The sequence below is a fragment of the Macaca fascicularis genome, chromosome 15 (assembly GCF_037993035.2).
Source record: "Macaca fascicularis isolate 582-1 chromosome 15, T2T-MFA8v1.1".
Taxonomy (NCBI): Eukaryota; Metazoa; Chordata; class Mammalia; order Primates; family Cercopithecidae; genus Macaca; species Macaca fascicularis.
Window position 1 is genome coordinate 125,004,251 of NC_088389.1, and position 25,535 is coordinate 125,029,785.

Below are 25,535 nucleotides of genomic sequence, written 5' to 3' on the forward strand. Positions count from 1 at the left end.
TGAATGGAGAATATTAGATAATATAGAAAGACATGAGACAAAGTTAATAATGCAACCCCTTAGAGCTTTAATAAATGAGCTCTGTCAGTCAAGCCACAGTAACGACCTTTTCTCTGTGATATGAACCAGGACTCAGCAGGTGCACAGAGGAGATAAACTGCCATTATAAAGTACAATTAACAGGTAGTAGCAGTCTAGTTCATTATACACACATACGCATGTCTCCAAGTCGGATGATCAGTAAGTATTCACAACAAGTAATCACCCACTGAACAAAACAGCATTACTTCACCTTCTGAAAAAGTGGTTTCTACTTCTTTGAAAAGCTTGCTGGTGACAAGACGAAAGCTGAAATAGGTTACAATTCTAATACACACATAGTACAGGTAACACAAAGAATCTTTCATTCTTTAGCATTCTTAAGCATCACCCAAAATGCCAAGAAGAAATATGGTAAGTTTCAAGGTTTTACATAAAGTACTACACTGACCTTTTAAAGTGAAGGGCTTAGTCACCCAAATACTGTCTCAGGCCCTACAGTATCTCCCCTGAGTTCCCGGTATATAATTTATTATACCAAACAGACCACTCTCCGGAGGTCTTCTGATATTTCTAGATCTCTTTCAACTTATAACCTAATCAGCTCCCTCAGTGCCACATAGGCCTCAAGCGAATCTCAATCACTCTTCTTCCATTCATTTTTCATTCACTTATTTACAAATATGTATTTAGCATGAATTGTCTGCCTGCACTGTTTTAGGGGCTCAGATATATGGTAGGACCTAAGAAAGGCCCTCGTTCTTGTATCTCTGTAAAGGAAGATGAAAAGTTTTAAAAAGGTAAATATTTAAAAATACTTCAAAGGAGGCCAGGTGTGGTGGCTTACACATGTAATCCCAACACTTTGGGAGGCAGAGGTGGGTGGATTGCTTGAGGTCAGGAGTTCGAGACCAGCCTGGGCAAAATGGTGAAACCCTGTCTTTACTAGAAATATCCGCCCCTAAAAAAAAATCAGCTGGGCGTGGTGGCACGTGCCTGTAATCCCAGTTACTCAGGAGGCTGAGGCAGGAAAATCACTTGAATCTGGGAAGCAGAGGTTGCAGTGAGTGGAGATCATGCCACTGCACTCTAGCCTGGGTGACAGAGCGAGACTCCATCTCAAAAACAAAAAACAAATAACCTTTAAAAGACACAAAATGCTGTAATAGCAGAGAGTCATCATTGCTTCAAAGAAAATAAAACATGATTATGGAAAATAAATGAACTGGTTAATCCGAGTCCTGTCTGTGTCCACTGCTACCATTTTGGAGTGAGTTCTTGTTAGGTCGCCACTTACCCAGGCTCCAGTGATACCCTAATTGGTTTCCTTCTGTTAATGGCCTTCATTGTTTTTTCTGCAATGCTGCTAGTATTGTCAGAGCCTGCAATAGCAATTATTGAGCAACTTTTCTTGAGAGAATAACCTTATGAGAGGGGAATAGTAAGCAGGGTGAGACAAGGGTGAGATCTACCTAAGCCAGGATAATCTCAACACAAGACTGGCTCAGCCTCACACCTGGAGTTTTGGAGCATAGATTGCATTACAGAGTTGGGCTGATGTTGAGGCTAGAGGAATAGCCCTCTATACCATGTGTCAGTCAGTCACTGGCTACAGGCTGTCCAGGTGAGGCAGCTCCCTTCAGTCTGGAGAAGTGCTCAGGAGAACAGGACACTTGTGAGCCCTTAGCTACCAACACTAATAGTATTGGGAGGATGCAGAGGCCTAGTAAAGTGCGACTGAATGGAGCGGAACCCTTTAATTTAAAAGAAGAGGAAAATGGATATTGATTAGAAACACAGCAGCATCTGCCACAGTTAGAAAAAGCATGACCATGTGGTGTTTCTGTAAGAACAAGAGAGAATGTCAGTGAAGCACATCATAACAGTGATTGCAGCATGAGTTCTCAGTCAATGGCAGTTACTTTGATTGTGACAGAGATTGAGATGTTTATAACTTCAATAGCTGGCACTAGAATTCCTATTACAGAAGAATTCCTACTATGGAAGTACTAGCTTGATGAGTTCTTTGGGATAAAACTGAAATTTCAAAGTTATGACCAATGGCAAGAGTTAAAGCAGCAAAGGGGGCACCAAAACTATATTGTGTGAGAAAAAGAGCCAATTCAGTTTTTCTCCTGAGAAGAGGAAAGACAGAAGAGAAGGGAGGGGAAGGTGGGAGATGCGGGAAGGAGAGCCAGGGTCATGCTAGAAATGCTCAGAGGGAATTAGTTGACCAAGCAGTGGGGAATTAACTTTTAAAGAATATAAGGCTTGGCCCGGGCGCAGTGGTTCATGCCTGTAATCCCAGCACTTTGGGAGGCCGAGGTGGGTGGATCACCTGAGGTTGGGAGTTCGAGACCAGCCTGACCAACATGGAGAAACCCTCTCTCTACTAAAAATACAAAATTAGCCGGGCATGGTGGCACATGCCTGTAATCCCAGCTACATGGGAGTCTGAGGCAGGAGAATAGCTTGAACCGAGGAGACAGAGGTTGCAGTGAGGTGAGATCACACCATTGCACTCCAGCCTGGGCAACAAGAGTGAAGCTCCATCTCAAAAAAAAAATAATAATAATATAAGACTTATGTTTACAGTAATTTTTATTTCACCTCAATATCTTCAGTAAGGTAATTGAAAATAAACTAATGTATTATAGGTATCCACATATATGTATATGTGGATTTTTTTTGTGAAAGTTAAGGGAGGAAATAATTCTTGTAAATTTATGAGTTAGGATGTTTGAGTCACAGAGAAAGAATAATCCATGAAGTGAAGAAGTCAGAATTCTGAGACAGAGGTGATTGCAGTGCCTGGAATATCCTGAGAAACAGAACCTGTAGGAGAGACAGAGGGAGAGAGAGAAAGAGAAAGACTTACTATAAGGAATTAGCTTATGTAATTCTGGAGGCCGAGAAGTCGAGTTCTGCAGTTGGCAAGCTGGAGACCCAGGAGAGCCAATGGGATAGTTCCCGTCTGAGTCTGAAGGCCTGAGAACCAGGAGAGTCAATGGTGAAAGTGCCAGTCTGAAAACTGGCAGGCTGAAAATCCAAGAAGAGCCAATGTTTGAGTTTAGTCTGAAGACAAGAAAAAACTCACGATCCAGCTCAAACAGCCAGGCAAGAGTTTTCTCTTACTTACTAGAAGGTCAGAGTAATTTTCGTTCTATTCAGGCCTTCAACCGATTGAGTGAGGGCTACTCTTACCAGGGAGAGAAGCCCACTTTACTCAGTCTACTGATTCAAATGTTAATTTCATCCAAAAGTACCATCACAGACATAGCTGGGATAATGTTTCATTAAATATCTGGGCAGCTCATGGCATAGTCAAATTTCCACATGAAATTATTCATCAAGGCCGGGCGCGGTGGCTCAAGCCTGTAATCCCAGCACTTTGGGAGGCCGAGACGGGCGGATCACAAGGTCAGGAGATCGAGACCATCCCGGCGAACACGGTGAAACCCCGTCTCTACTAAAAATACATAAAAAACTAGCTGGGCGAGGTGGCGGGCGCCTGTAGTCCCAGCTACTCGGGAGGCTGAGGCAGAGAATGGCGTAAACCTGGGAGGTGGAGCTTGCAGTGAGCTGAGATCCGGCCACTGCACTCCAGCCTGGGCGACAGAACAAGACTCCGTCTCAAAAAAAAAAAAAAAGAAATTATTCATCACAAGTCCACCCCTTGTCAACTTGGTATCCATACACATCTCCTTAAACTATACTCAATCTCCAAATAAAGAAAATAGCAAGGCCATGCTTCTGTCTAATATACAAAGATCCCATGTATAACTGAAGACATACCTACTCCTTCCCCAGAAAAGGAGGTATAATCTTTGAAAGATGTTTACTTTTCTCCTTGATATCCTGTAACTTAAATGTTATAATATAAAATCAACAACACTTAAATACAATGATATAGTCAATACATCCTACATTAAATTATAAGGGAATAAGACAGCAGAAAAACAATGATATTTGCTTAATGCGCCCACACACATTTGTATGTATTCGTAACAAAAAAGGAGGAAATACTGATAATTTCAATCTTGATTTCTGTAACTGGTCATGTGGTCATAACTGGTATTTATAGCTACCTTCTTTCACTAACTGCCTCACTTCTTTCACTAAGCACTTCAGCTGGTCATTATTATTTACTTGCTGGGATGACCCAAGGCTTCATTCCTGAAGGGTCTGGGCCATTAGTTGTCCTGCCTGCATTAGGTGGTTGTCATTTTCCATTGACCATAATTACAGAATATTATAATCCCAAGGACACCCTAAGGGTATATGTATTGCAGACACACCTTTCCTTATCTCCATTTGGAAGTACAAGTCCAAGTTCCTTTTGCCAGTTAAGATCAACAACCAGAACTAGCCCAGTAACTCTCTTCCTTGCCTGTTGATTTAGAGGCACGAGGAATCCAAAGCCACTGGGTAAGAGGTTTAATTTCCAGTTCTATAAAGGCAGTGTTGTGTCTCTTGGTGGAAGCAATCATTCATTTGAAACAGACCTCTAGGCCAGCAGATCATAAAGTTGTAGGATCAGGAGGCAAACATTTTGCTAGTAGGTCACTAGGAATAACAGTGAGTGAGACCACTCCTGCTTTCTTCCCTTGATTCCTGGATCTGTGAATTCTGGCTTTTGGTGAAACAGCATCATATTTTGGATGCTGACTTAACGCATACAGACTTCTGAGGGATCTTTCCCAAGCTCAGTACTACCACCTGGCTGACACTGAGTCTGCAAAAGGCCATTCCACCATTCTACCAAAGCAGCTGCTTCAAGATGGTAGGAAACATAGTAAAGTTGGTGAATTCCATGAACATGGACCCATTGCTGCTCTTCTTTTGCTGTTAACTGAGTTCTCTGATCAGAAGCACTGTTGTGTGGAAAACAATGACTGTGGTTAAAGCTTTCTGTAAGTCCATGGATGGTAGCTTTGGTAGAAACATTGAATACAGGGAAGGCAATTCTATATCCAGAGTGCCTCTTCCAGTAAGAATAAAACACTGCCCTTTCCATGATGAAAGTGGTCCAATGTAATCAATCGGTCACCTGGTAGCTGGCTTATTACCCCAGGTGCATATCAAGGATTCAGAGTTGGTCTGTGTTGCAGGCATACTAGACCTTCACAGTGGCCATGGCCAGGTTGGCCTTGGTGATTGGGAGTCCATGTAAGCTAAGCCTCCATCCCTGCTACTATGGATACTTTGTTCCTAAGTCTACTGGGTGATGACAGAAGTGGCTGGCGAAAGAGGTTGACAGGTATCCACAGAACAGGTCTTTCTATCCACTTGATTTTTAAAATTCTTCTCTGCTGAGGTCATCCTTTGGTGAGCATCCTCATGGGACACAAATATCACAATGGCTTTTTCGCTCATTCGGAGAGGTCCATCCACACATACCTCTTTCCCAGGTTTCCTTGTCACCAATCTTCTAATTATGTTTACACATTACGCCATTTGTTCTTTCTAAGCAAAGTGAACAACCAGGTGCACTATTCGAAGTTGAGTCCACTGGGACAACTTCTCTTCACCACTGTCCAGGATGTCCCACAGGGGGCTACAGTGCTGCAGCTATCCACTTTCAGATGGTTCCTGCATATTATGCAAAACCCTCTGTAATCCAGGCCCAAGTCTTCTCTTCTTTCGTCAACCGATAATGGGGAGCTCCCCATGGGTCCATAGTTGCAGGCTGGGAGAGAAAAGGCAGTGTAGCAGTTGTGGGGACCATGGGCTTTTGGGTCACTTTTTCGTGTAGCTTACTTGTGCCTCAGAGCCTGCTCAGACCTAATCGTGTGTATACCACTTCCATTAAATGCTGGAGTACTCCTCTGCATGCCTAACTTCATAGCTTGATGAATCACATAACACCCATGTCATCACGTACAACTCAGATCACATGGTAACTTGGTGGCCCATGGTTACGAGTTCTGTATCTACTAAGGTCTAGTAGCAGGCCAAGAGTTGTTTCTCAAAAGGAGAGGAGTTATTCGCAGAAGATGGCAGGACTTTGCTTCAATGTTCTAAGGGCCTATGCAGTTACTCACTTATAGGACTTGTCAAAGTCTCCAAACAGCATCCTATCTGCCACTGGCACTTCAAGCACCATTGGATCTGCTGGATCATACGGCCCAAGCAGCATCATACGGCCCAAGCAGCGAGAAGCTTGCACAGCAGCCTGGACTTCTACAGAGTCTTGTCTCATTCTGGGTCCCACGCAAAAGCAGCAGTTTTCTGGGTCACTCAGTAGATGGGTCAGAGTAACACAGGCAAATGAGGAGTATGATGATGCCTCCAAAATCCAAAGAGATCCACAGTGTGTTGAGTCTCCTTTTTGGTTGTAGGAGAGACCAGAAGCAACATCACCTTAAAAGGAATATCGTGATGTGTCCAACACCACTGGACCCCTTGAAATTTTACTGAGGTAGAAGGTTGCAGAATTTTAGTTGGATTTATTTACCACTCTGACATGTATGTCTTACCAGCAAGGCTAGAATACTTGTTACTTCTTGTTCACTGAGTCCAGTTATCATAATGCCATCAGTGTAACGGACCAGTAATATCTTGTGGAAGTAAAAGGTAATCAGGATCCCCGCCAACTAAATTTTAACATCGGCCTGGAAAGTTGACATATCTGTGAGGCAGGATAGTGAAGATGGATTGCTGGCCTTGTCTGCTGAAAGAAAATTGCTTGTAATGAGACTTATGAACAGATACAGAGAGAAAAAAAGCGTTTGTCATGTCAACAACTGCATATCAGAGGATGTGTTAATTTGTTCAGTGAAACCGCATCTGATACAGCAGCTGCAATTGGCATAGTATAGTCTAGTTAAGCATACTGTAATCTACTGTCATTCTCCAAAATTCATTTGTTTTCTGCACAGATCAAATAGGTGAATTGAATGGCGGATATGTGGGAATCGCCACCCATGCATATTTCAAATCCTTGATGGTAGCATTAATGTTTGCAACCCCTCCAGGAATGCAGTATTAATTTTGGTTTACTACTTTCCAAGGCAGAGGCAATTCTAGTGGCTTCCATTTAGCCTATCTCACCATAATAACCCTTGTCGTTTACACAAGTTAGGGAACCAGTGTGGTGATTCTTCCAGTTAATGAGTGTATCTACTCTAATTATGCATTCTGGAACCAAGAAATAACCATAGGATGGATTTTGGGACTCACTGGAACCACTGTGAGACAGACATGGGCTAAAACTCCATGAATCACCTGATCTCCATAAGTCCTTACTCTGACTGCTGACCCACAGAGGGGGTTTAGGTCTCCTGGAATTAGTGTCAGCTCAGAGTCAGTATCCAGTAGTTTCTAATAGGTCTGATTATTTCCTTTTCCCCATTGCACGGTTACCCTGCTAAATGGTACCTTACTTTCGGGGAAGTTGTGAGAATGTTTAACAGTGTAATTTTTTTGCAGTGTATGGCGCTCCTTCCTCAAGAGTACTTGGTCTCCGCTCCATTCAAGGGGTTCTGGGGCTGTAAACTGGCTGTAATCTGAGAATTGATTGAGGAGTTGTGACTCTGGTCTAGGTTAAACTTACATTCACTCAACCTAGAAATTTTCTGCTTATCCAATGATACAGTTTGGATATGTGTCCCTGACCAAATCTCAGGTTGAACTGAAATCCCAGTATTGGAGGTGGGGCCTGGTGGGAGATGACTGGATCATGGGGGTGGATTTCTCATGAATGGTTTGGCACCATTCCCTTGGTGCTGTCCTCATGATAGTGGGTGCCTTCTCATGAGATATGGCTGTTCGAAAGTGTGGCACCTAACTCTCTCTCTTTTGCTCCTGCTTTCACCATGTGACTTAGAAGCTCCTGCTTTGCCTTCCACCATGATCCTGAGGCCTCCCCAGAAGCAGATGTCAGTGCTAATGCTTCCTGCAGAACCATGAGCCAATTAAACTTCTTTCCTTATAAATTACCCGATCTCAGCTATTTCTTTATAGCAATGTAAGAACGGCCTTACATACACAGAGAAAGTAAGAATTTAGTAGTCTTCCAGAATATTTCGCCTCTAGGAACATCATGCTCAACCAGCCAACACCATAGATCTGCACAAGTGATATGATTCTGATGGCAGCCTTGAGTCTGCCTCCCTTACAGGAACCACACCCCCTCTGACTTTGTCACTGCCCCTTGGCTCCTGCCATCCTGGGATCCAATTACTCCCATTGTCTATATTTCCTAAACAGTGACTGCATTCTCCACTGTAAGGTCTTGCCTACAGAGAAGAGCAATCACAAAACTCTTCAAAAACACAGAGGCTCTCTGTACAAATTTATTTCTCACAATATCAGTGAAAAGTAATATGTCTTCTGTTCTCTCCCAGTGTGGGTGGTTAGATCTGAAATGACAAATTTAACATTCCAGTATCCCTAAGCTTTTGAATCCTTTCCTCTACAGATAGTCCCCTTTAAGATGGTTCCTGTTGCAATGGTGTGAAAGTGATGCACATTTAGTAGAAACCACACTTTGAATTTTGAATCTTGATCTTTTCCCAGGCTGGATCTGCTGTATGACACTCTGTTGTGATGCTGGGTAGCCGCAGTGAGCCACAGCTCCCAGCCATCCACACCATCACGAGGGTAAAGGACTAGTACTTAACTGTGTACTGTGAGTGTGCTGTGTTGCCAGTGATTTTTATTTTTTGTACTTTTAATTTTTTTTATTTTTTTCATAAGTTATTGGGGTACAGGTGGTATTTGGTTACATGAGTAAGTTCTTTAGTGGTGATTTGTGAGATTTTGGTGCACCCATCACCTGAGCAGTATACACTGCACCATACTTGTAGTCTTTCATCCCTTAACCCCCTCCCACTTCCCCCCAACTCCCCTAAGTCCATTGTATCATTTTCTTTCTTTTTTTTTTTTTTTTGTTGAGACAGAGTCTCGCTTTGTCGCCCAGACTGGAGTGCAGTGGCCGGATCTCAGCTCACTGCAAGCTCCGCCTCCCGGGTTCACGCCATTCTCCTGCCTCAGCCTCCCGAGTAGCTGGGACTACAGATGCCCGCCACCTCGCCCGGCTAGGTTTTTGTATTTTTTAGTAGAGACGGGGTTTCACCGTGTTAGCCAGGATGGTCTCGATCTCCTGACCTTGTGATCCGCCCGTCTCGGCCTCCCAAAGTGCTGGGATTACAGGCTTGAGCCACCGCGCCCGGCCCATTGTATCATTTTCATTCTCAAGCTTCATCAGAAGAGAGAGAAACCAATGACTCTGTCACCAGAGCCTCTCCATCAGCCAGCAATTAATTTTAGTTCAATGTTTCAAACATTCTTCAGGCCTCATGCACTTTCAGCTGTGTACATTAATGGTTAGTACCGATACAAGCATTCTGTTTTTCACTTTCAGTACAGTATTCAATAAGTTAGATCAGATATTCATTACTTTATTATAAAATAGGCTTTGTATTAGATGATTTTGCTCAACTGTAGACTAAAGTAAGTGTTCTTAGCATGTGTAAAGTAGGATAGGCTAAACTATGATGTTTGGTAGGTTAAATGCATTTTGACTTGTAATATTTTCAAGTTATGATAGCTTTTTTGGGAGGTAACCTTATAGTAAGTAGAGGAGTATCTATACATTGAAGCAAGGCGGGTCTGGCATTTCCAACTTACTCACTGTAGGCCACCTTTTGATCTAGACTTTAATCAACCAAAGAAAGTGTTAGAGCCCTTTCTGACTCCTAAGATGCACATTAAATATATAGTCTATGCTTAGTAAACACATATCAATAATTTCAGCCTGAGATAAATTCATGTTCCTCCACCAATATCTCACACCCTTAATATCCATTCTCACATGTTTCCTAGGTTTCTGTCTGTATAATTTTAAAAACTCAAATAATCATTGTAGAGTGTAGCACACCTCCTCATAAGCCACACTTGATACCTCATCTTTAGGGACCTTCTGAGATGAGTCTCGTTATAGGTCTAGAAGCAAAGAAAGGTGGTGGGCGTGGTTCCTGAGATTATTCAGCATTGTCTTGATGGCAGCTTCCTCAGGGGAGGCCACTAGAATTTCATCAGTCACTAAGAGGTTACTCTCTTCAAATGGGGGTAGAGAGGCTCTCCCACTGGGACTGGGGAGACATCTTCCAGCAGAAAAGAACTTAGTGGTTAATGTTTCCAGCTTCATCAGGGTCTTCCCACACATCACATCCCCACTCCAATATTCAGATTCCATTCCTTCCCAATCAATGCCCTCACTTTCACAGTGAATACTCTACAAGGTTGGGAGTTCAAACTTACACTGTAATTCAGCCAGTCACAGGATGAGTTTCTGGGCTTCATTTTCAGCAATCTTAGACCTGAAACTACAGGAGATAAATGTCTCCTTCAGGGCACACACGGAAGCTTTCCAATCATTTAGGTAGCATTTGAGCTGGGAATTTTAACCCTTAAGCTCATCTTTCTCTTTCTACACTTTGTCCAGCACCATTAGGAACAATCAGTCCTAAACTGTTATATTCAATAGCTTGTCAGAAATGTTTGAAAGTACCATATCCACAGTCATCCATATCCATGCTTTTTATAAGTAGTTGATTATAAAGTAGTTGATTTCTATTGCCAAATCATGCCAGGTACTGTGAGTGCTTTATTTACCACTGGAAACAGAACCACTAGATTACACAGCCAATTCTGGAAACTTCAGAACAAATTCAGGAAATTTATTCTTAAATTTTTGTTCTCTAGAACCACTGTTAGTACTAAATCACGCTAATCTCAGTACTAATCTGTATTAGTCTCGTACCTTCAAACAGAAAAAATCCCAGAATCAACTAGATACTTAGATGGATATGTAGACACATAGGTAAATTTATTGTAAGAAATTGGTTTATGTGATTACAGAGACTGAGGAGTCCAAAATTTGCAGTTGGCAAGCTAGAGACCCAGGGAAGTTGGTAATGTAGGTTCAGCCCAAATCCAAAGGCCTGAGTACCAGGAGAGCTGATGGTGTAAGTCCCAGTCCCAGTCTGAGTCCAAAGGCAGAAGGACACTGATATCCTGTTCAAAGACTATCATAGAGAAAAAAATATTTATTACTCAAGCTTTCATTCCATTCAGGCCTTCAAGGGATGATGTGAGGTCCACCTACGAGGCGGAGAGCAATCTGCTTCACTCAGTCATACCTGGGAGGCTTCACGACTTCTGAGGAGGATGTTAAACTTCCTTCAGACATGGAATTAAATTTTGATTCGATTTTATCCAACTGTCTTGGGAAAAGGGGAATGCTTCACCCAATGGGTGGTTTAAATTATTTTGTGATAATCATTATAAAAATGTGTCTATCTGTGGACAAAAAGAAACAAAGAATGAGCCAAATACATAATTGGAAATTCACAAAAATGTTAGCTTTATATAGACATAATCTGATAAGCTTAGAAATTTTTAAAAAATGCCTTTCAAATAAGCTCAGTGTTTACAATAGTCTTGTTGTTTCTTTTACTTATCAAAGGCTCTGTCTTCTGAGGATATTCAAACCTTGAGTTTCATGGGCCCTGCCTGTGAGAAAATGTGCATTTTCCACATAAAATCCATTGCCTTGTCAGATAATTTACAACTCGCCATGTTTAAGCAGACTCTATTTAAATCTAGAAGATTTATCACACAGCAAGTTCAACCTCAGGAATTCCATATAAGTCCACAAGAACACGTGTCTAAAAACTGTTGAGAAAGTAAATTCAATGATGAAAACTGTAATTTATATCAAGGATGAGAAATACACTCTTTGTAGGGTCTATTGTCGATGACTAATATATGAAGAATTAAAGCAGTTGATCATCTAAATAGTGCTACGCATGGATCTGTTTCCATTGGCATGTGGACAAGAACATGTGTCAGTAAAAAAAGAGTTTTGAAATAAATCTCATGTATTATGATTGTTTAATTTTCTCTAATAAAATGTAAACATGTATTAATTCTTGGAAAATAATTTTGAATAGAGGTATTGAGGAAAGAAAGACCCTCTCATATTGTTTTATATTGTTTTATACTCAGTACCTGTTTAAAGAAAAAAACAAGGAAGTAAAACCAAAGACAGGCAGCCTGGCACCAGTCCCAAAACCAGGCCTGGGCCTGCCTGGCCTAAACCCAGTAGTTAAAAATCAACTTCTAACTTAGAAACCGATGTTATTCATAGATTCCTGACATTGTATAGAAGAGCACTGTGAAACTCCCGGCCCTGTTCTGTTTCTCTCTGACCACGGGTGCATGCAGCCCCTGCCACGTACCCCCTGCTTGCTCAAATCAATCACGACACTTTCATGTGAAATCTTTAGTGTTGTGAGCCCTTAAAAAGGACAGAAATTGTGCACTCAGGGAGCTCGGCTTTTAAGGCAGTAGCTTGCTGATGCTCCCAGCTGAATAAAGCCCTTCCTTCTACAACTCAGTGTCTGAGAGGTTTTGTCTGTGGCTCATCCTGCTACAGTGTATTCAGGTATACCTTTATTGTTAACTTTATAAGCATTAGTTTCACTAATTAAATATAATGTGGCTTTTGTGGAATGAGAAAACACTAGCCTGAAGCTGAACTGGTCACTTTTCAATTTTGTTGTTGGTGAGTGTGGACAGACATGATGTGATTCTTTGGAGAATTGAGATAACTTGGGAGATTTAAAGGGCACATGTGATTGTATTTCCATTAGTGAAATTGTCACACGTTAAAGAGAGAGTAGGCATATTAGAGCTAAAATGTATTCAAAGGACCTTTATCAAATAAATGTCAGTTGTGGAAATAAATGTTCAGTTGGAATATATGAAAGATAAATGGAAAATAAATGGAGACCATTCATTCATGGACAGGTAGAGAAACATTCAGGGAAACTAAAAAGATTAAAATAGGGTCATGAAAGGTGATTTATTTGTTTTGAGATAAGTGACATTTAGATAATAACTTGAAACATTGATAGGAAACTTCCAGTAGGATGGGAACAATTGAAAGGACAAGACAGTGGGGGAAATAATTGACAGGAGGTACCAGGAGGTGGATGGAGATCACAAGTAGAAGATTTTACTTTCCCGGAGGGATTCCTCATCTGGATTGAAAGGGAAGGCAACAAAGAGTGACTGGGACATAGGGTGATTTTAAAGGTAGGATACATCAAAGTCTGGGGATAGTTGATGCAGAAGACTTTGAACTAATGTGAATATGTCTTTATGGAATGTGCCCATCCTGCACCAATATAAGTGTGCTGCTAAACCAGAGATAGCCCTCTGGAAGGGACTTCCTTGCTAGTGTTACAGGAAAGGGGTCCCTATAGAGACCCCAAGAGAGGGTTCTTGGATCTCGTGAAAGAAAGAATTCAGGGCGAGTCCACAGTGCAAAGCAAAAGCAAGTTTATTAAGAAAGTAAAGTGGTGAAAGAGCAGCTACTCCACAGACAGAGTTGGGAGTTGCCAAAACTAGGAAGAGGAACACGTCCATCCTAGGTACAGTACTTGTTTATATATAGGATAAATAAAGATCATGGGAAGATGTGCTATGCTATGAGGGTTTGTGATAAAGGATTAATTTTCTTATGTTTTACAAGAATCGATATTATTATCTTTAAAGCAAAATTAGGAATGCTTCTGTTCTCAAGACATCAGGATATCAGGACACTCCCAAGTCTGGGCCTCTTTAGTAAACATTCTCAATCTGTTCCCTTAACAGTAAACATTTAGAGGCTAGGAATGCCTAACTTTCTGGGAATGCAAATGCAGCCCAACAAGTCCCAGCCTTATTTTCTTAGCCCTCACTCAAGATGTAGTCATTCTGGCTGGAAAGCCTTTGACACTAGGAAAAGCACAAATTTTATAGGTGGAACAATTTGGAAAGAGGTGTCAGGTAGTCTTTCTTTAGACACAACGTGACTTTGACATACAACTGCAAATAATGCTTTGCAACCAGCTCAATAGTGGTATCTTGAGGGGAACTACAGAATTTGAAAATAAATGTACTCTTTACCTAACTCCTAATTTTTAAATTTATTTTTATCTCTTACAAATATGATTATATTTGTTTAGAAATAAAAATTTGTTTCTTAGGGAGTTCATCTATTTTTGTTGCAGTTCCCATTGGAAAACACATTTTTTGTTGTTAGAATAGTATAATCCCAATAACTGACCTGTATACATGAAGGCTAAGAATAGAAACAAGTAATGGTAGCTCAGAGGCTCAGGCTGGAACATAATGGCTCTGCCTCCTAAGAAGAGGGAAGGTCTAATATTACATTAGACCACATGTGGCATCTTTATATTTACTAAGGGATAGTTAGTGCTTCCATTTCTCCAAACAGTCTTACATTATCACTATCTGCATTCAACTAGTTCAAAATTCAAGGTTAATGGATTTTTTTCCCCCACAATAGTCATGCTAATGTAAATAGCACATTTGCAGTGAAAATGTTCCAGTTTTATTCTTACAATGTTTTAGGGCAGTGCTTCTCAAATTTTAATGTCCAAGATCTTACGATCTTGTTAAATGCAGATTCTAAGTCAATGTAGTTGTAAGTAGGGAAGTCTGCATTTCAAACAAGCTCCTTAGTGAAGTTGGTGCCTTGCATAGTAAAGTTGTCGTTTGCAGTTAGATACCTACTTACCAACAGAAAGTGACCAGTTAAGAATGAACACATGGGACGGGCGCAGTGGCTCAAGCCTGTAATCCCAGCACTTTGGGAGGCCGAGACGGGCGGATCACTAGGTCAGAAGATTGAGACCATCCTGGCTAACACGGCGAAACCCCGTCTCTACTAAAAACACAAAAAATTAGCCGGGCGAGGTGGCGGCGCCTGTGGTCCCAGCTACTCGGGAGGCTGAGGCAGGAGAATGGCGGGAACCCGGGAGGCGGAGCTTGCAGTGAGCTGAGATCTGGCCACTGCACTGCAGCCTGGGTGACAGAGCGAGACTCCGTCTCAAAAAAAAAAAAAAAAAAAAAGAATGAACACATGCTCACCAAATGTTCATCTCAATAAATTTCTTTATACAGACTTATTAAAATCAACTTAACGTATGATGTACATGACACATATAACACCCCAGTCTTTAGAAAAATAAATTGCCATATATGTCAAATAAATGGAAAACTGAAGATAATAAAGTTTTTGGTTAAACTTTGGTTTTAGCATTAAAATTAGTTCGAAGGGTATTTTTCTGAGAAATGTATCTCTCTCCTTATATATTAAAGCATATATATAATATTTGACATTTAACTTTAATTTGAAGTAACATTTGCAAGAACCATGCTGTAAAGTAGTTTCCAGGGACCAAATTGTTAAAATAGATGTTTGTAATCAACACTTAACAGATGTGAACATTTTGCGTCATGACATTAAAGAGGGAATTCTTGTTTGAACTCTGCGTTAGCTGAAAGTTCAGTGCATTCTGTAGCTTTTATATGAATTCCTTCCACTACATTAGGTTCTAGATTTTAGTATTTGTAGAGTTGTCTGCATGCTGTAGGGAAAATGCCTTTTACTCTTAGAAGTCATGTGAATTAAGAGGTCATAAGGCGATTTCGTGCATTTAAGCCAGATTTCATCCTGTAAAATCCAAGAGCAGATTTTTTTTTTTTTTAAGCCAAAATTAGTTACTTTCAGAAATGAAGAATAGAAATTCCTTTAACAAAGTAAAGAAAATTCTATCTGGTACTCTGGTTGACATAAAGATAATAAGATATTGAATTTTTTAATGATTTCTTTGAGGCTAGGATGTGTCCAAGGAAACCTGTCCCTTGGCAGGAAAATAGCAGACATTTTCTTAAAACTATTGACTCATGCAACAACTTGGATAAATCTCAATGGCATTATGGTGAGTGAACAAAATCATTCAAAAAGTTCATACTGTATTGATTCCATTATATGACATTTTCAAAAGATAAAACTATAGGGATAGAAAATAGATCTGGGATTGCTGGAGCTTGGTGGCATAAGGGAGGCTTTGATAAAGAGGCAGCATGTGGGAATTTTTTAGGGTGATAGAAATGTATCTTATTGTGGTGATAGTTACATACATGTCTTAGAATTTATATAAATATGCACCAGAAGAAGGTCAATTTTACTGTATGATAATTATAAAAATAAAAGAAAATAGAAAAAAGTGTGAGAAAAAATATTAATTTACCTCAGACACTAAATGAGCTTTTCCCATTGTATGGAGCTGAGGATTTATGAAAATTGCTTTCTTTGATATGCAGCCAGGAATGAAGCTGACTTCTGCCTCCATTCCCTGGAAGAATACATCGGGGAAATGGTGGTAATAGAAGATGTGACTCTGTTTGCTGGATGTAGATGCCATTGCTGCTAGAGCACAGAGGGCTTCATGTAGTTGCAGACAGAAACTATAATGGAAATATTACTTAACAATGTATCACTTTTTATTTCTTTCCTTGTTTTGTTTTCTTGAGATGGAGTCTCCCTCTGTCACGCAGGGCGGTGTGCAGTGCCACAGTCGAGGCTCACTGCAACCTCTGCCTCCCGGGTTCAAGTGATTCTCCTGCCTCAGCCTCTTGAGTAGCTGGGATTACAGGCACGTGTCACCACGCCCGGCTAACTTTTGTATTTTTAGTAGAGACGGAGTTTCACCATATTGGTCAGGATGGTCTCGAACTCCTGACCTCATGATTGGCCCACCTCAGCCTCTAAAGTGCTGGGATTACAGGCGTGAGCCATTGCGCCCGGCCACTTTATATTTGTTTGAATATAATATCCCAAGTAAGAATTTGGGATTGTGGACCGGCCGTGGTGGCTCACGCCTGTAGTCCCAGCTACTTGGGAGGCTCAGGCACGAGAATCGCTTGAACCTGGGAGATGGAGGTTGCTGTGAGCCACGATCGCGCCACTGCACTCCTCCAGCCTGGGCCACAGAGTGAGACTCAGTCTCAAAACAAAACAAAACAGAATTTGAGATTGTGTTTAAATATAGTAAGTACATTTGATAATCAACTGCATGGCAGTCAAATCTTAAATTCTAAAACCACTACATCTCTGAGTCAAAAAGTTGTATTTGTGGTAGTATTCTAAAAGAAAAATTCTCACCACCAGCACTTCAGGGCATTCTAAAAAGTGTTGCTGATTCTTTTCATTAGGGTGGTAATTGCTAATTAAAGCCTAATATATAGTGTGGGCTGTAAGGACTTTTTTCCCTCCATGTTGGAAAAAAACACGGTGTAAGGACAAAGCTGGTGTATATTAAATTAGCCCTGATGCAGATTGGCTTTCCATATTCCGTATGAGGAATCTGAGGTTTTTATTTCATTTTATTTTTTTCTGAGACGGAGTCTCGCTCTGTCGCCCAGGCTAGAGTGCAGTGGCCGGATCTTGGTTCACTGCAAGCTCCGCCTCCCGGGTTTACGCCATTCTCCTGCCTCAGCCTCCCGAGTAGCTGGGACTACAGGCGCCCGCCACCTCGCCCGGCTAGTTTTTTGTATTTTTTTTTTGGGACGGAGTCGCGAGAGCAGTGGCGCGATCTCGGTTCACTGCAAGCTCCGCCTCCCGGGTTCCCGCCATTCTCCTGCCTCAGCCTCACGAGTAGCTGGGACTACAGGCGCCCGCCATTGCGCCCGGCTAACTTTTTTTTTTTTTTTTTTTTGGTATTTTTAGTAGAGACGGGGTTTCACCGTGTTAGCCAGGATGGTCTCTATCTCCTGACCTCGTGATCTGCCCGCCTCGGCCTCCCAAAAGGATTACAGGTGTGAGCCACCGCGCCCGGCCAGGAATCTGAGTTTAGAGCATTGAAGGAATTTGCCCAAAGTCCAGGCACTGGTCAAGAGAAGCCATGCTGAGAACCCAGCCTCATAGTTCCAAGCGCGTCTTGACACAGTCAGGTATTCGCTGCTCTCTGCTAAAGGAGGTAAGTAGTTACCATCATTTAGTCATCCACTCATTCAACTAGTATGCATTGAATAGCACCTAGGTGACAGGTGCTGCTCTTGGCAGAAGGCATTGTTCTATTGTTCTATTAATAGATGCTGGAGTTGTTTCTCTCATTAGAAATATATCAAACCTTGTACAAAAACAAATATCTTGGCATGGTGGCTCACAGCTGTAATCCCAACACTTTGGGAAGCTGAGACGGGCAGATCGCTTGAGGTAGGGAGTTTGAGACCAGCCTAGCCAATACAGTGAAACCCTGTCTCTAGTAAAAGTACGAACATAGTAGCCGGGCGTGGTGGCACATGCCTGTAGTCCCAGCTACTAGGGATGCTGAGGCAGGAGAATTGCTTGAACCCGGGAGGCAGAAGTTGCAATGAGCCAAGATGGTGCCACTGCACTCCAGCCTGAGAGATAGAGACCCCATATAAAAAGAAAAAAGGAAAAAATCTTTCTTTGGAGTTTATCAAATGTATTACTGCTTTGATTATTATTAGTGAAATTTGATGAGTTATAGCAAATGATCAGTGATAGGAGATAATATCTACAAGATTTAATGATTGACTATAGGGAAGGAGAGGAGAAAGGAATAGATTTCTAAGTCAAATTGAATTGATAATGATGAGAATCATACGGGGAGGAGTCAATATGTAGGAGAAAAACATTTGGTTTAGGACATGTTAAATGTGAGGAGCCTGTGATAAAGGATAAGATAATATGAAAATCCTCCAAAAGGAGTGCACCAGATTATGAGATCTTTTTCCCAAACTAATAAAGGGAAAAAATATTAACTCCATTGTTAATTCTCTGTTGATCCTGATGAAATGTCAGTACTGCTGATGAGATGTAAAAATAAAAAGAAGCAAGACTAAAGTTCTCCAAGATTCCTCTAGGATATGTTTGGTGTCTGCATTTGGATTTACTGTTGTTTTATCTATGTTATTCAAGATGCTTTCTATTTGGAACCCCAAGACAAATGGTTGAGTGGGCTTGCTCTGGCTCTCTATTTCGACAGAGCAACCACCCAAAATTTAGTGGCTTAAAAGATGACAGCATTTATTTTGTTCATGAATATGCAATAACTCCGCATGGTTTGAGGATGGCTCAAAGACCAGGGGCAAGGATCATCTGCAGGCTTATCCACTCGCACGTCTAATGGTTAATGCTAGCTGTTGGATTTCCATGTGGCTCTTCAGCTTCCTCTCAGCATAGTAGATGGAGCCAATGGTGAGTGTTCCAGGAGAGCAGAAGGGAGCCAGGCAGAGGTGTTTGGCCTTTCCTAACTGAGCTGAGGAAGTCAGATGGTGTCATTTCTACCATATTACAGTCATTAGAAGTGAGCCACTAAATCTGGTCCATATTCAAAGAGAGGGAAATTAGACTCTATTTTTAAATAAGTGTCAAAGAATTTAAGGGTGTATTTTCAAACTGCCGGAGGGATCTCAGAAGGCTCTGCCACCTACAATCAACTATTTCTTTGCATTTTAATGGAATTTTTAAGAGAAATCATAGCTGAAGCTGAGGTTATATTTTGGAGTCATCACAGTGAAAGAAATAAAGTATATGTAATTTGATATTTCAGAGCATTTTTCCCTTTGTCCAAGACATTTTAAATTTGAAATATGGTTTTGGCAGTTTTGTAAGAGATATTATGTAAATTGAGAGGAGAAGATGAGTTTTGGGGTCAGTCTTAAAAATTCATTTTGGAGAAGCACAGCATTTGCACAGCATCCCTCTGATTTTATGCTATTTATATAAAAGAGCTGTGCTTTCCCAGGAGTGGAAACTACATTATTGGAAAACTATAGGCTCTTTAGGGTAAATGACAGCACAAAGATAGTAAATGTCTTTTCATTTGAAATAACCTTTGTGGAAATGCTATTATTCTCAGTATATTATAAAAGAGATGAATCAGAACAGTGTTAGAAACTATTTAATGGATCATCTATCTGTGACACATTATAAAGCTAAATGTTGAATTAGCACTTGGCTAAAGGAGGCTTCATGGCCAGAAAGGGTTCAACTTTGGAATCCACAACCCTGGTTTTGAATCTTGGTTTGACTTTTCTTTGCCAAGAGATCTTGAAGTTTTGTTATGAGGATGAGAGCGCAATTCCTGGTATCTGCTCCCTGGCTGACACTCAGAAACTGAGACTTGTCTTTAAGATTGTGATGGTGGGATGATGATGATAAATTGTTTGACTATCTTAGGAATAGTAGAAATTATTAAAATATTGAATTATACCCACAAGACTATGTGGCCAGGCAAGAAGAATGAGATAGGCCCTTCCTTCAAAGTATATGATTTTTTTATTATTGAAGAAATTATTCATAAACACTTGAAAACAAAGCATATTCAAAGTTTTAAACTGTACCTAAAAGATAGTGCCATAGGAGTTGTGAGATTTTGCTAAAAACTTTGACCTTAAAATGGGCAACTCATGAAATATGAATTATTTTAAGGGTCTAATTTATTGCATTTTTTGATTCATATGAATTTCCCTTGACAATGTTAATTCAGTTATCAGGGCAAATGAAAAAATAAGCTTTGTAAATTAAAATACAGAAATATTTACATATTGTGGCTTGTCTCTGGAACTTTTATAATGGGATATTATATTTTAACATAATGTTGACATAAAATATTATGACCAAGATATCAGCAATATAGTTACAAGTTGTTCTTTCAAAACACAGGGTCATAACTCACAGGTACCTAATTTCAAAATACTTAGCATAATTTACAATTTATAAATCTATAATCTCTTTAAGGCTAATTGTTCGAATGCATAATTAATACATTAGTGCCATGACTAACTTTTAAGAGTGCTGCATTTTCCACACCAGTTTATTGATAACCTAAAATATTGCAGTCATTCTTTTAAAAAGTTGTTAAGGATGTCTCTGTCAAATATAATGGCAAATGCTGGCTGTTTTATGAATGGAAATTACAATAGTAAATAGTAAAACTGAAAATATTTTCCAAGAATAAATGTGCTTCATGCGGGTTTGATCAGCACATCTGGTTGAAGATTTGAGGTGAGATACATTGTCCCCATTAAGTTTAAGGGTTTCAGCAGAAAATTAGCTGATCTACTCTTTGAAATGCAGAGTATTTGTGAAAATGCCAAGTGCATCTCTATTAGAATCTCATCCATAAGCAAATGAGTAAGTCAGATACAATGGTTAATTCTGTGGTTTGCCAAATCTGTGTACTTTCCTATTACTCTAGATTGTAAAATAATGATGCAGGGTTCACCCCTAATGATCAATTGTTTTCCTTACTAAAATGTAAGCATTTAAAAGATCTGCCTAATCTTTTCTACGTATATGTTAGGCAGATCTATACTTCCAACTCTTAAAGCATTCTTCTAAAGCAGTTTATTAGAGCACGTACTAATGGCTTATCGATTAAGCAAACACGATTAGTATTGAACACTTGCTCTGCTCCAGGGTGCCAGTGCTAGGTTCACGTGCATCAGGGAGACAGAGTCATCGTCCTCATGAAGCTTACAGGAGGGCAGTTTGATTGAGCTGACACCTCTGATTCCCTTTTAAGCCTGTAAGGGAGCAGCTGCTCTGTGAAGCAGGTGTTTCAAACACCACCACCTTCGGAGACGAGGTGATTCTGCTGAGTGGGTGAAGCAGGCCAAGCATGAGGCAGCAAGCAGTGGTTTAGACTGGTTCATTGGGGAATCCCTGCCTTATTAGAAGGATTTACTTCCAAAAATGTGAAAGGAAGACATGTCCTTTTCCCCAAATCATTTAGAAAGCTTGCTTTGTCACCTCTGCTTCTAAGGAGTCCTGGTTGGTCTCCAAAACGAAGCTTTCCCTAAAGAACAGTGCAGTACAAAGTAAGATGGGACAAGACTCAGGGTGCCCACTCCTGAGCTGCTCAGCCACTTGCCCACCTCAGGTAAACACTGAGCCAGGTGGTCTTTCAGTCATTCCAGATCTGATGTTCTACAGTTTTGTCAGGTTATCTGGGAGAAATGTTGATGCTGAAGAGTCCCAAAAGTAGGAGACACATTTCAAACTGAGGCCTAAGATGTTTTCAAGTTGCAGCAGAGTTGCCTTGAAGAAGATAACTCGGGCTTTGCCCTTTGCCCTCACCTGCAGCCAGCACATCCATACCTCGCCTCCAATACAGCACCCCTGTTGGACATGTTGTATATATTAAGCTTTTACTCAAGATGTCATTTAATGAAAAGGATTTTGCTGCTTAAAAAGCAGTGGAGAATAATAGCTAGCCTCTTGAATACACAGTCCTGTAAGATTTGAGCACATGATTTTTTAGAAAAAGAATATAAAATGAGAGAATATTATAATCTCACTTTATCTGTTGGGATATTGGCATCACTGTCAGATTTCACAAAGCCGCATGTGCGTCTGGTGAAATCCAAGATCCACCCTTTCTAACTGTGTGCTCTTAGGTAGCTAATTAATCTTTCTAGGACCTCAGTTTTCCATTCATTAAATGGGAAACTTACCACATAGGGCTTTTGAGAGGGTTACATGAGTCAATATAAGCAGAGAACGTAGTACTTTACCTGTCACGTAATAAGCACTCCTTGTTATCCTTGGATTTTGTGGTACTTTGGAGGAGAATGGCACTCGGATCTCTGTTGGTATAATTTTTGCTGAAGTAAAATTTGGTTGAAATAGCATTCAGATTTAGGCTTAAGGAGAGGATATTTGTTAGAAGGGAAGGCTAGCTTAATGGGGGAGAAGAGTCATCAGTGAGGCCCTGGGGCAGGGGACTGACTCCACTGGGCATTACTTGTGAAAAAGGGATAAAATGTAGAGATAGTTTTTTTTTCTGGTATATTATTTTATTCCAGTGTGTCTAGAGGCATCTATTGTTAAAGTCCATGTTCTACTTTTATTTTGTAAAATAATATTTCTGAGTCCTGAACAAAAGACTTTCAAGATAGATTTTACTGACAGAGAAATGGAGTGCCACATTCCATAACTTTGCATATACAGTTTCACATGCAAAACTCTTTGCATCTCAAGGGCTAAGCCAGGCTGACTTAAAACAAGTAGCTTTCCTGTAAACTGTAAAGTAGAGACAGGAGACAGCTATGAAGGTGAGAAAAATGCCTCCTGCAGAAGAAGAGCAGACGTAGGGGAACATAAATAGTATACCCTGCCTGGACCCTGAGGAGGACCTAGACCCTCATGCTGCATATTGAGAGGGACACGGCTGTGGATGCTCATTGCTTGGGATTCTCAGTGATGCCTTAATCCACAATTTCCTAAAAAAAAAAAAAAAAAGTCTTTAAAATATGTGCATCTAGGAATCAAAGTGTCATTCAATGACTTATTGGTCCTCAAATGACAGCTTGGGGTTATATCTTATTTTCTATATCACAGAGTAACTCCTACATTGTATTCTTTCCAGGAGAATTAACTATGTCAATTCTTATGTTCATCTCTTCCTTAGCTGATTATTCGTTAGGGAAAAATCTTTTGCTTGTTTATTAACTTGTCGCCTTCCTACTCTTCTGATTATTATTTTGTAATCAAAACATGATTTTAAAGTTCATAGACACTAAAATATTCTAGACTTTTAGCACTGGTTTCTAATATTTTGGGAGGAGAAGCTTCATTTTTTTTCTTGAAAATGAAGGTGTAAAGATACTAAATTCCTTGAGTGGAACGTCTGGGCTTCATAGAAACTTTGGAGCTATACGATACTTAGAGAGAATGTAGGCAGGGTTCCTCATTGTATGGATAATGAAACTGAGGCCCATAGAAGCTGAGTGACTTGTAGAAGGTCCCCTAGTGAGTAGCAGATCCTGGATGCATGCAGCATTGCTAACTCTGAGAGCTAAGTCCTCGTCATACCCCACCTTCACTACACCACACAATTCAGGGGAAGGGGCACATCTCTAGAATACGGCTGGAAAATACACTAGGGAAAACTTTAGATCCACTAGCAGAGTCCAGTGCTCCACTTGGAGAAAGTGACCAGAAAGAATAAAGCACAATCGGTTGTTGAAGAAAAGCTGATTTCTCAGCCAGATTATGTACATTAACATCCATGTTAGTTACCTTTGCTGAAAAATTCTCTCCTCAACTCAGCTCTCTGAAGAAACCTCCAGGAATTAGCAAGGGTTTGAGTAGAGATGGCATATGTTTGGACCCTCATGAAAATGATAAAATTGTGGCCTGGTTACAGCTTGTGTGCTGAAGGAAGAGCATGATGCAGTTCATTGGTATGAAAAATGAATGCAACTAAAACCTAAACATTAAGACTTGGCCTTTATTACCAAAGTGAAAGTGTATCCAATTGAGACTCCCTGGGTTTTAATTGTTCTTCAGGAAAATTAGATGTTGTCAAAGTAGAAGGTTAATGTCTGTTCACAGTCTGGAGTTTTTGGAATAACTTTCTTCACAGCGTGTGTGTTTTAAACATAAAAAGGGCTTTTTGGTTTGTATATAGTTAGTGGGATTACAACTGCCTCACTAGATGCTTCCAACAAATATTTAAGAAATCCATAAGGTCTACTATTTATAACAGAATAAACATTTAAATTTAAGATATTTTGACCATTTTGGTAAAGCATTTAAAAATAAACTATCATGAACTGACAAAACCAACATCATTTGAAAAAATTTAACATGGCTAAAACTTTGAGACTTATACCGTAGACCAAATTTGTAACTTTAGCCTTGATACTTTACTGCTTGTAAATAAAAATGTTCTTGCTACAAAGTGATGTGCTCAGATACACCCAAAATTTATTAAAGGCCTGTCAACAACCAAATTCTGTGGTAGAAAGTTTTTCATACATCATTTTACATAACCTTTGAGGAATTCCCATTTTATATTCTCATTTTCCGAATACTTGGTTAGTTATTGAATTCAACAAATGAGTGTGAGCAGGGGCCTGGAGTTAATAAACAAAATGCCTTTAAATCAGAAACACAAAATTGCTAGTAATTTCAGTTAATTGCACTTTACTCCATGTAGCCACAATTGTAGATACCTAGAAAAAATATCTATGCTAAAAGCCTGCCATCTGGAAAAGTCAAAAGAATGATGAGCTGGTATTAGATCACAGTATCCCCGGCATATGGAGTATCTCTCCCATGTTAAGAGCAGACCTTAGTATGAGACCGACTCTGGGCTTTACATATGAATTTTGAATTGCCATTATCTCTACTTGAACTATGTGAGACAATAAAAGTGCTCCCTTATACACTTTAGATAATGGGCCCTTTGGGGGATCTGATGTTCATTCTGCCTTTCCCAGAAAAATACAACTATAGTAAAATGTTGTAATCAGTTTCAGTTTATTTATTGCTGATCTTTTATTTTTGTTTTAATTTAACATGGCAATCCACTTTCTATAGTCAACAGTGCAATTTAAAGAACTCTAACAACTCACAATCTAGAAGAATGTCTTTGGAAATTTTAGGATTCAAATCTAAAATAAATCTTGAGATTTTTTCCCCCTAGATTGTACTGATGTTACAAGTGCCTTATGTAATACCCAGTTCTTCCCCATGGAGATTTCTTAGTGAAAGAGCCACATCACATATTCACAAGAGCATCAAGAAGAGGGCCAAATACCTAGGAAGAAAGACTGGCTAGCATTCTCTCTCCCCATAGAATATAAATGAA

At 40.2% G+C, this 25,535-nt stretch overlaps 1 long non-coding RNA gene across 3 annotated transcripts in view; it reads left to right on the plus strand.

Moving 5' to 3' along the window:
- Window positions 1–25,535, plus strand: part of LOC102137919 (uncharacterized) — a 226,383-nt gene that overhangs the window by 65,592 nt on the left and 135,256 nt on the right. Inside the window, exon 1 of one of the 3 annotated variants that reach the window (XR_001485471.4) lies at window positions 17,616–17,882. The exons of the other annotated variants lie outside the window; for them this stretch is intronic. This is a non-coding gene — a long non-coding RNA (uncharacterized lncRNA). Of the gene's footprint in view, window positions 1–17,615; window positions 17,883–25,535 lie in introns of those variants that run through there. 3 annotated transcript variants of the gene reach the window in all.